An 11,804-nucleotide genomic window follows, 5' to 3' on the forward strand; every position below is an offset into this window, starting at 1 on the left:
CTGTTCTAGTTTAACTCATTCAAATAATCTAAAGAAAGCAACCACCACTTAATTAAGAAAGCTTTTAAAACACCAAAATTGAGAAGAAACCAATTCACCCCCCCCCCTCCTGGATTGTCACCTTGGGCAACAAGTGGTATCAGAAGCAAGGTGCTCCAATAGTACTCATTGATCTCACAATCAAGAGTTAAAGATCATGACACCCAAGTGGATGTTCTAATGAGTGGGCAATCCACAAATAGAACCACTCTATTTAATGGCACAACTACACATACTGAAAGCTAGGATGAGGATATTCATTCAAGCTTAGACTATGGATTATGGTACATTGTTACTGAGGCCCTCACTCACTCTCTCACACTATTAATGAAAAAGACTTAGCACAATTGAATGCTAATGCTATGAACATACTATATTGTCTATCCATGAAACTGAATTAATAAAATCTCTGCATGCTTATCTGCTAAGGAAATCTGGGATACTTTAGAAAATTTATGACAAAATTCAGATTAGCTCACATTGCTTCAATTACACACTACAGTGACCTGCAGAAAAAGATGTTGGAATCTCCAATCCGGAAGAAAGAACAACAAATGAAGAATTCGGTGATGAAAACAAGGACCCATACCAAACACCGAAAATTCAAAAGCTTCCTAAAAGACAAAGAAGAGGAAGCAAGAAGAAAGGAAAGAAGAGATAAAAAAGCAAGAAAGCCTTGACCAAGGAAGAGTCAAGCAAGAAAATGAAAGTGAGGAGCAACAATAATGATACTAGCTCCAAAGAACTACAAGAGGTAACTAACTTATGCCTTATGGCACAAGAAGATAAGGTAAAATCTGAATCTGATTTACACCTAATGAATTTCAGGAAGAATCTCTTATGATGAACTATTAAATGCTTTTCATGATTTGTATGGTGAATGTAGAAAATTAGCTACGAAAAATAAAAATCTTAAAAAGCTAAATCTGGAAATGTCAGAAGAAAGAATTCTTCCGCTGAAATGAAAGACAAATTAAATTTTGAGAATGAACGCTTAAGATTAAATTCGGAAGAATTGATTCAGAAAATCAGAATTTAATTACAGAAAATCAAAACTTAAGTGAAGAAGTTAACCAACTGAAATTTTTTATTAACAAATTCACTGTAAGTTCAGAAAGAGTAAAAACGATGTTTGAAAGCCAACATGCTGTTTTTGATAAATCAGACTTGGCTGGATTCCTTTGCTCATAATAAACCCCTAAAGAAAAAGGTTATTAATTCGCCAGCAAACCATCAAATAAGATACTTATTTCAACATAAAAAGATTGGGCATAAAACTTTACCTATGGTTCTAATACGAATAAATCAAATGGTAAAGTTATTACGAAAACAGATTTGGATTCCAAAAGGAACTATATGCACTAACCCTCAAGGACCCAAGCAAGCTTGGGTACCCAAAATGAAAACATGAGGGTGTAGATGTAGGTGTGCCAAGCTACCCATGGAATAAATAAAATTTTCATACAAATGGGTGCGTTGACACATAATTAAAGATAAGTCTCAATTTATTCATTAAATCTAGTATAAGGGTTTAACATTCTACTTCATGTATTGAAATTATCTTTTTATGAAATTACGATACTCTCTGCATCAAAGTTTTTAAATGCCTTATATGTTAAATCTTATCTCAACGATTTTTAGCATGAAACTTTCTAGTGCTTGCATCATGAAAGAAAACAATGAATGGATATATATATATAACCTTCTTCTTCAAGTTTACAAAATCTAAATTCCCTCTCTAGTATAAACACTTGATGCTGATTTCATACCTTCATGTTAAAACTTTATTGAGCATAATACTTGAAATCTTATTTTATTATTTGTGAAGGTATGAGTATAATTTATCATTATATCACTCATTCCTTATGTGATTATTTGAAATATATTATGATTTACTCTATAAGTCGCATGTATGCATCATATGTTTCAATCATAAATGATTAATGTGTCGTGATTCATAATGGGAATTCTACTAAAAGTTTTATAACAATGGATTGTTTTTTCTTTATAAGTAATTCTCAAGACTATTCTAAAATCTAAGATTAATAAATCTGATCTTTAAGTGTTTCATTTAGTATAATCATTGTATCCTTGATTGAATGATTAATATTCTTACATAAATTATCTCGAACTCTATTGATTAATGTTAACACGTCATGTTTAATCTGAGCATAAAAATATTCTAAAAGTATGAATATTAATTCCTTTGAACCATCTCCCATAATTCAAATATAAAATCTTAATTAATCTAAAAGAAATTGCCTATCTCTCTGAACAAGATTATTTGTATTGAAGCCGAATCATAACCAGAATTTTGATAGAAACAACTATTTAAGATAATTTGATTAAAACTTAACTGGTATATCTTATTGATAATTATCTTAAGCAAATGAATCTAAGCTAAATTACTTCTGAAATAAGAAATTGGTTTGACTTTGATAAATCTTCCTATTGCCTCACATGGGTGTCCTTGAACCATATTATTTAATAAAATTATCTCTTTAGTTCAAGTGACTTGTGCTTGCTTATATTTAGGCAATCTCTTGAGTAGAGTGACTCAAATTCAATCATTGTCATATCTTATGTCAAGTCATATAGTTATGAAATATGTTGTATGAATATTCTTGTATCTTGGACAACCTAATGACTTGCCTTCAAGAAAGGAAAAAGATTCTACTAATGATGCAGGATCTATAAGCAAGAAATGAGAGATTTCAACTTGAAGGACACCTCCACGTAAGGTACAATAAACATTCATATGCAAACAAAAGAGAGAACTTTCTTCAGCCAAAAGTTTATACATGAGAAGTCTATTAAGTATTTGACTTAAAGAATGCAGAATGAATCGGTAATTTCATATATCTCTCTTATAAATCAGTTGAGCAAAGTCATATTGTGGCATGATTAAAGTCCTTAATTACTAATTTCTTGATATCATGTCTACATATATTTTGACTAACTTATGCTTTTGAAATTTGTTTCATGGTTTGCCTAAATTGAAATATACTCTTGCGTGTATAATGCATAACCATGAAATACACAAGTGTATGCCTCAAATCTCTAATTCAGAATAACTTGTGATAAGCTATGAATTATTGGGCATAATGAAATGCTGTTTACATGATATATATTTATATGCAGCATATTAGATTATTTTTTTTATTATTCTGCTCTTTCATGTAATTACTTGAAAATAACAAAAAGAGAGAGATATAAAGAAAAAGAAAATGAACATTGTTCGGGAGAAGTAAAAGCTAAGTAAATACTTTAATCTTAAGAAAAAGCAGAGCAAGCATAATATATTCAGCATATTTGTGAGACTTGTGTGAGCATTCTTTTGGAAGGGATAAAATTCGTAATTTATTATATTTAAATAGGGAGAGTTTGGAGTGAATATCTTGTTGTTAAAGAAAACGGTTTAACCTTTCTATTTTGCTCATCATAGGGATGGTGCCAATGGGAGGCTAGTGGTAGTACCCGGCACTATTTGACCCAACTATTCGGTGTAGGGCATATTAGGGACGGCACAAGAGGGAGGCTAGTGGTAGTACCTCGTGCCCCTTCCAACTCCACCGGATAGGGAGCAAATAGAATATAGAGCATAGAAAAGTAAAACCGAAAAATAAATGAAGATAATCAAAATGTTCATTGAATGGTTAAAGAAAGAAATTAAAAATTTGGGAATGAATGATAAATAAATGAAAATATATAAGAAGGTTGTGAAAAATCAAATGAAGTTTCAATCACTTGAAAACACACCTTAAGGATAAAATCAGTGCTAAATTGTATTTAAATAAAGGAAATTTTATTTGAAAAGAATTGATTTTGATCCATGACATGCTTGTTATGTTTTGCATACTTTGAATTATATGTTTTCAATATTCAGTTTGAAACGCTCCATGCTTGAATAATTTGATTGAAACATATTTCTACCAACAGCAAATTTATTTTTCTTTTTATGACGCTCATAATTTGGAATAGGCTTTAACTTTGTATACAAGTTTTTGCTTCACCTTTGACTTCGAAATAACTTGTGTTCCAAAGCCTAATGAAAATTGTTTTTACTTGTATTCTATACTCATCAATGATATTTTGGATTTCTTTTGTACTCTCTTGATCAAAAACAAAATTTCTTATTAAATTGGTTCCAATGCTTGAATGTTTGAAAAAAATTACATAAGAATTTTTCTAAAAATATTTTTGAAAGAAATTTTAGATTTGTCGTTCATGATCATCTTTGAAATCTGAAAGTTGAATATATTTATAAAAAGAAGAAGAAAAGGATACTTCTATTTTAATAAATATCATCTGAAAAATAAAAGAAAAGAATAATCCGAATTTGCAAATTAGGCAGAATATATTGATGCTAATTTATCTTTTAATTTGCCTAACATTAATACATAATGTCCTCCAATTTGTACCAAAATTCAATATGAATTACAAAGATTCTGGATGTGCTCTAATATTTTTGAAATATGTGTTTTCAATCTTATTAATTTAAGATGAGCTACAACGTAGAAGATGCATATCTCAAATTATAATCTTGAAAGCTTCTTTGAAAATTTTTATGAAATTCAGAATCTGATTTTGTAATGAAGGCTTAAACTTAATTTAAAATATTTCTACTGTCGTATTTTTGTAACTTTCATTATATGCTTCAATGATTGCATCATTTTGGGGAATAACTCAATATGATTTCTAGATGAAAACTACGGTTTAAGAAAAATAGAATTACTTTGGATACCTTGGTTGTTTGCTCCGATACGCATCTGAAACATATCATTTTTTATCTTATAAGTGTACTGAAATTGGTCTAAATGATGTGTTTTTCAATGATCTTGATTGCAAATAAATGGTTCTAAACATATGATATTATTTTGATATTAAAAAGATTTATGGTGCTTCATATATACATTGCTGAAAAACTATGACTAAGAAATTAATATTTTGAATATACACTCCTGCATAATTAAATGCTTCTATCATTAAAAAAAAAAATATTCTTAAGAAGAGAGTTAATGATCCTAAAGCTTAAAATATTTCAACTCACTTCAATAATTCTTATAGGAAAGAAAATGTAATTACTTTTGAAAGAAATTTGAGCTTCAAAAGAATTATTTTCTGATTAATATTTCCATACATATTCAAAAAAAAATCAGAGAAATATAATTTATTCTTGAAAGATTAAAAAGAGTGATTGCTATAAATTTTGAAAAATTCTGGATCATCTACATTCTTGATATTATAGAAGAACAAAAAAAAAATTTGAAAGAAAATGCATCTTTTGAGGGGGAGCTTTAAATACTCAATCTCTTTATTGAAAATTATCTTCAAACTCTAAACTCTCAAATGGAATGATTAATTAAGGGGAGAAAGAAAATTTCAGAGTGAGAGATCATATAGAACTTAATCGTATAAATTCGCATCTAAAGATGAGACAAAGAATACTAAATGTAAAGTGGTATTAAACTTTGTGCTTCATTGAATATCTTTTGAAAGTTGGATTTCCATCTGTATTCATCGGTAAATCATTTATTTCTGAAAATTAATTAAAAGGATTCCATTTGTCTTAGTATTGAAAATTTACTTTGGAATCCACTTATGAGTCTTATTGGCTTGCACTTTAGTGTTTCAATCCTGAGCCAATTCATTTTAATTGATTTTGATGCTATGATCTTTAAAGGAGTAAAAGAAAGTCTTTAAGAGAGCTTTAAAAGAACTTTCAAAGCCCTGAATTTTATGTATCCTACATTGCATAAATTCATATTTTGGTATCTATGCTCCAATACTTTTTATCATGAAAGAACTTTGAAGTCATTAAGAATTAAGGATTCAACATAATCTTATGTTTTTCGAGTATATAAGTTTTGATCTTTATCTGCTCTTATACTATACTCTGAAAATTAATTAGATTGCTTGAAAATAACTTATTCTTTGAATATTATTCTTATACTCCTTGAAATAACTTGAAAAAGATTCCATCTACACTTGATTTAAAAAAAAAAAATATCTTTGGAATCTACATTTAGAGATTTCTTTTGGCTCACATCTTAAATGTCTCATTTCTAAAGCCAAACACATAGAAATAAGATATCATTTTATTAGGGATCATGTGCAAAATGGAAACATATGTATTGAGCATATATGTACTGAAAACAATTAGCTCACATATTCACAAAACCCTTGAGTGAAGATAGAGTCTGCACGCTAAGGAGGAAATTAGGCATATGTGATCCTTTTTATTGAAGAGATATAAAAGGGAGCAAGCAGTCTCATGATACATTCCTCCCCATTTCTAAAAACCCATGAAACATGAGTCAAACTTGTAATCTATAGATTCCTTACTCATGTAACATTGTCCCAGAAAGAATTTGTAAGGATTGGAAGCAAGGAAAATTATTTGAAGCGAAAAGAAAGAGAAAGGAAAAATTTCTGAACTTGGGTCGACCCAACCCAGAATAGGATCGACCCAACGTTGAGTCGACCCAAGAAAATTCTTGAGTCGACCCAACGTCGGGACCCCACTGTTAAAAGGGAGACCGTGAACTTCTAGGGCACTATTTACCCTTTGTCCTCTTCCGAAATCCTATTCCCACTCTCACATCTTCTCCAATCATCTCCAAACAGTAGATTACTTCAAGATCTTGGAGAAATGGGACCCAAGAGAGTCGTAGCCAAGCGATCCGGGAGAGTCTCACGATCTTGTTTAAAGCCTAGGATATGTATCTAGTTCTCATATGTATTTTGTGTTTATCATGTATCTTAATCTTGATAAGGAACATTGTATCTGTTTTATTTTTGGACATGAATGTATGAAAATGTTCCTATTTTTGATCAATGAAGATTGAAGTTTGTTGTTTATTGCATCTTTCCCATGTATCTTTTAATGATAACAAAAAGTGGGAGAAGAAAAGAAAGAGTATTTAATTTGAGAAGTAAAGAAAGAGTATTAATTTTAGGAGAAGTAAAGATCTTAGGGGAGAAGTAAAGATATCTTTAGAGCAGTAAAGAAAGAGCAAAAGTAAAGAAAGTTAAAGAAAGGAAAAGTAGAGAAAAAGAAATAAGAATTATGCAAGAAAAGAGAAATAATTGGGCAAACAAATTAAAAATCATGTAAGAAAGCTTATATATCTAAGGGGGAGCAATTGTAACAATGAAATTGATTAAATCAAAAATTTCTATCAAATTTCATAATTTGGCACATATAATTTCAGAATTTGGCACGCACCTCTCGCACCCCGATACATAACCTGAAACTCATAGTTTATCTCAAATTTTTGAAGTTTCATCGCTAATGAAATTATAAATGAAAGGGGGAGCAATTCAAAAGTCAAAATTGGCAACATTTGAATGATATAGGGGGAGATTTCATTCTTATATATGAAAGCTGAAATTCAGCAATTTAAACCCTTTTATAAACTGTTTTTAAAGACAAGTATCAATAGGCTTATACTCTTTATTTGTAATCATTAAAAAGGGGGAGATTGAGGATGATAGTGTTATTTTGATGATTAACAAGCAATTATCTAGAGTATATTATAAGTTAAATTGATACTTCATTTATAAATTCATTACTCTCAGTATATTTGTATGAATTGATAACAGATACATGGCTTTGTTCATTTGAATGAATCTAACCTTGAGATGCAGCAAAGTGTAGATTGAGTCGACCCAAAGGATGATTGGGTCGACCCCGGCACATCAAGAAGTCATTTGGCACACTTCTGCAAAATTGGCACAGATGAACAGTGAGTTGGGTCGACCCAAGGTAAGCATGAGTCGACCCAAACTTCAAGAACCTCAAAACATAAAAGAAATATGTTCTCTGGATTTACTGAGAGGTCGACCCAAACAGTGGTTGAGTCGACCCAAGCTTGAGTCGACCCAAACCCTGAGAGGGTCGACCCAAAGGCAAGATAGAAAGGCAGACAGAAAATGGTTCTCTGGAATTACTGAGAGGGTCGACCCAAGAAGAAGTTGAGTCGACCCAAGTGAACTTGAGTCGACCCAAAGAATGGTTGGGTCGACCCATGGGAAGGAAGGCTGAAATTCAAGTTTCTGTGTTTTCTGAGAGGGTCGACCCAGGAATGTTTGAGTCGACCCAAGTGAAAGTTGGGTCGACCCAAGGACAGGTTGAGCCGACCCAAACACGGGCTGAAGCATAACGGCTAGTTCTGCAAAATGTACTTTTTGTCCTTCCCAAGGTCAGTAACGGCTAGTTTTTCAAATCTAACCATTGGGGCTTGACCAAAGGATGTGGGAAGCTATTTAAAGGGGCACTATTCATCAGATAGAATAACTTTTGCAAGGAATATCAAAGAGTACACAAGAAAACAAAAGTGCCCTAATCTTCTTCATCAAGAGCTTCATTCAAGAATCAAAGAAAGGGATTGAGCAGATTCAAAGAGGCATCAAGAGCTCATCCTCCCTTGAAGAGTGAAGCATCCTTGACAAAGAAGAGAGAAGCCACTTCAAAGCGATAAATATTTTCTAACTCTTCTTTGTAGTTAATATTGTTTCATTTGCTCATTTAGGAGTTTTGAATCTTTCTTTTTGTTTGTCGAACTATTTGTAAAGGTTCGTTGGTGAACCCGTAAAACCAACAAAGGTTTTTGGTGAACCCGGAAAACCAAAGTGTAAAGGTTCGTTGGTGAGCCCGCAAAACCAACAAAGGTTTTTGGTGAACCCGGAAAACCAAAGTGTATAGGTTCGTTGGTGAGCCCGTAAAACCAACAAAGGTTTTTGGATTGTGAGCCCGGAAAACAATCCAACTGTAATCCGCGAGATTATAGTGAATTCCCAAGGGGTCGCTTGGGGAGTGGACGTAGGTGCTAAGGAGAGCACCGAACCACTATAATTGTTGTGTTTGTGTTGTGCTTGTGTTTACATTTATTCTTGCATTATCTTCCATCTCTGTTCTAGTTTAACTCATTCAAATAATCTAAAGAAAGCAACCACCGCACTTAATTAAGAAGCTTTTAAAACACCAAAATTGAGAAGAAACCAATTCACCCCCCCCCCCCCCTCTTGGATTGTCACCTTGGGCAACACTTCTGCCCGTGCTTGGGTCGTCCCAAACTTTTCTTGGGTCGACCCAAACCACTGTTCATCAGACTTGGGTCAACTCAAGCTTTTCTTGGGTCGGCCCTCTCAGAAAATCAAGAACCTTGTATTTCAGCCTCCTTCACTTGGGTCAACTCAAGGATCAGTTGGGTCGACTCAATTTTCACTTGGGTCGACCCTCTCAGGGATTCCAGAGACTTGTTTCTTGACATTTCAATCTGGGGTCGACTCAACTTTTTCTAGGGTCGACTCAAGGTTGGGTCGACTCAAGGTGGGTCGACCCAAGGTTGGGTCTACTCAAGTTCAGTTAGGGTCGACCCTCTCAGGGATTCCAGACTTGTTTTCTTGAGGCTGAGGATGGGGTCGACTCAACTTTCACTTGGGTCGACCTAAGTACTTGTTCATCCGTGCCATAAGTGCTAGAATGTGCCAGAATGTTTCTTGATGTGCCGGGATCGACTCCACCTCTTCTAGGGTCGACTCCTACTTTGTGCCAAGTGTTCCAAAGGCGTGCCACTTCGTTTCAAGGCGTGCCAAATGTATCGGGGTGACTCCAAACTAATTGGGGTCGACTCTAACCATGTTTTTCTGCACTTTGAAGGTTAGTTATGCACATTGAAACAACAATATGATATTTCAAGCAAATTACGATGCAAGGCACAATAGAGTTTCATACCCTTAATAGTATAAATTACCGAATTGCCCTTTAGGTATTTTTAACGTGAAACTTTGCCAAAATGGATTCTTAAGCTTTTTGCTATTCTCTATTACAAATTTTATCTCGTTTATCAATTCTTGAGAGTGGTTTTGACCATATAGTCCTAATGTATCATGAGTGTATCAAGGGTGTGCCATTTATCAATGATGTATCGAGTTAATTTGCATTTCTAATTTGATAATGGCCTCAATGGTTGTGTTAATCATCAAAATAACATTATCATCCCTCACTTATCTTTTCTGTTGTTCCTTAAAGTCCTATCTAACTTAAGCATTGAAGGCACCCTTGGCCGAATCAGCTCCGGCAACCTCCGTTGTTTCTCCCTTCTTTCTCTATGTGCAGGTCGGTCGACATTCCCCGGGCCTCATTCTCCAGGCTTTTACCATCACCAACTGGGTTTTGCTGCCAACATCTCTCAAGGCCGTTGGTAGCTCACAAGACCTAAGTGAGGAAAGCAGCACAGAGTTTTTAGCAAGTCCCATGGCGCTCACACATGGTACAGGGCTCATGCCCTTGTGGGAAAATTTTCATAGGCAATGCGATCTAGAACTCATCCAATTTAATGATCTTAATGCAATAGTGTTGGGCAGTCTCAGAAATGGAAAAGGAATACCTCTCAGGTTCTTTAGCCTATCAAAACCTGTCAATATCCAACATGCAGAAACAATTTGGTCGCGGAGAATCCGAATGCAACAAATTCCTCAAATCTGAAGCATCTAATTTTAGTCATAATCTGAGAAATTTCCACCAGACCTCGCTGCGTGCCGGATGGCCGTCAATTCAAGATTTGTTTTAGCTCACGACTCTTTCCTCGTCCACATTTTTTTCTCGCCATTCGGTTGCCCGGCGCCGAAGCAACCGCATTGGGTTGACGCACCGGCACCAATCCGAGCCTCGTCAGCTAAAGCAATGGATGAATTTGGACCTTTCAAGTTTCAACATATTGGAAAAATTCAAAGAGCCTCTTGCGCACTCCTCTGAAGCCAGGATGCAGACACAACGTCCTTGCCAAGACCGGTGCAAGAAAGAGCCATATCTCAGATCTTTCGCAAGGAGTGTCCAAGCGAACCTTTTCCACGACAAGTCACACGGTAAGGGTGAGGTAGTTTGGAGGAAATAGTGCCCTCGTATGATGTTGTATGAATTTAATCAGAATCATCTCGAGATTTATGCTAATGAACGATTTATCGGATTGACCAAGGCACAGAGTAAGCAATTGGTGCATGCTCTATTTGGAAGAGGCGACTTTCACTACAGGAATAGTATCTTTTACCGGTGTTTTTTAGAGCCTTTACCGATGCTAATAAGCGTCCGTAAATATCCGGCCGACGCTAGAAAAAGCGTCGCAAAAGCGTCGGCAATACCTGAATGAAAAAGTTTTTACAGACGCTACATAAAAACGCCGGCAAAATCAAAAATTTTCCGACGCTTATTAAAACGTCAGCGTACGATCGTTTCGCCGACGCAAAAATGCGTCGGCATAAACTATCACTTGGGCGTGCCCGGAAACAGTTGGGTTTTTTTTTTTTGATCTTTCATCAAAAAAAAAAAGATTTTGATCTAGATAATGTTAAGGTGCTGAGAGTTTTTAATTATTATTACTGTAGTTGCAATGATGTTGGAGGTATTGTTGTGTTATGATTTTAGTCTGGATCGTGTTTTACCTTAAACTGCATAACATTATCCCTAGGATATGTAAGAGAAAGGGGTTATCTAGTGGGATTCATACCTAAGTCGTTGGATGTCCCAGTCTAATAGCTTACCAACTAAATCAGTTGGCATCTGCATGTAAAAGAAAAAGGGTATGTAAGAGAAACCGCATATCTAATTTTAGAGGCTCATTTATCAAAGGAAAAAAAAAATCATAATCAGAAAGAGCAAAAGGTGTGACTTAGTTATCTATTTATCTTAATTATGCCGAGCAAGAGAACTTTAGTAATGAGATTTTCTTGTCTTCCATTTATAAACAATGATAACTAACTGA

Source organism: Phoenix dactylifera, unplaced genomic scaffold (assembly GCF_009389715.1).
Source record: "Phoenix dactylifera cultivar Barhee BC4 unplaced genomic scaffold, palm_55x_up_171113_PBpolish2nd_filt_p 002412F, whole genome shotgun sequence".
Taxonomy (NCBI): Eukaryota; Viridiplantae; Streptophyta; class Magnoliopsida; order Arecales; family Arecaceae; genus Phoenix; species Phoenix dactylifera.